Source organism: Etheostoma spectabile, chromosome 5 (assembly GCF_008692095.1).
Source record: "Etheostoma spectabile isolate EspeVRDwgs_2016 chromosome 5, UIUC_Espe_1.0, whole genome shotgun sequence".
In the NCBI taxonomy this organism is placed as follows: domain Eukaryota; kingdom Metazoa; phylum Chordata; class Actinopteri; order Perciformes; family Percidae; genus Etheostoma; species Etheostoma spectabile.
In genome coordinates this window covers 14,916,452-14,916,997 of record NC_045737.1, presented here as the reverse complement: position 1 = coordinate 14,916,997, position 546 = coordinate 14,916,452, and the positions used below count along the sequence as shown (strand labels likewise).

At 41.9% G+C, this 546-nt stretch overlaps 1 long non-coding RNA gene across 1 annotated transcript in view; it reads left to right on the top strand.

Moving 5' to 3' along the window:
• The first annotated feature begins 156 nt into the window (after positions 1 to 156).
• Positions 157 to 546, top strand: part of LOC116690336 (uncharacterized) — a 1,203-nt gene continuing 813 nt past the window's right edge. Inside the window, exon 1 of the long non-coding RNA XR_004332235.1 lies at positions 157 to 287. This is a non-coding gene — a long non-coding RNA (uncharacterized LOC116690336). The remainder of the gene's footprint in view (positions 288 to 546) is intronic.

Here is a 546-nt window from a genome sequence, read left to right as displayed (position 1 = left end):
AGTGCGACTTACCTCTGCAAAAGATTTTGTAGAAAGGAACTCTATGCCACTGTAGCGTAGACGACCATGGTCTGTTGTTATGTTTTGGATTTTAAATAAAAGCATTTATCAGTCTACGTCCACGTTCAGTTACGCGTTCCGATTGGACCTCCGTTTGACTGTAGACTACCAATCAGAAACGTAGGATTCGCCGATCGCAGACAACCAATCACACGCCGCCATTCAAAGCTGAACCTGCCGCTGAGGTCAACGGAGGTCACTGGTGATCGTAGCCAACAGTATTTCTGGTAAGGCTGAATTAAAAAAAATTATGACACTCACTGCTTATATTTTTACCAAGCCTGAATTAATGTATTCTTTAACACACTCACTGTTTAAGTACTGCCCAGTTGATTTTTTTGGTCGTTTGGGAAAGCTAGCTAGCTAATGGTATCAACTAAAGCTAGCTATAGCTAAGTAAGCTAAGCTTGTAGCTAACTGTTGACAGGTAACGTTAGCTTAGCAGTATAGCACTGGCATGACAGACAAAGCTTAGTCAGCCTAGTT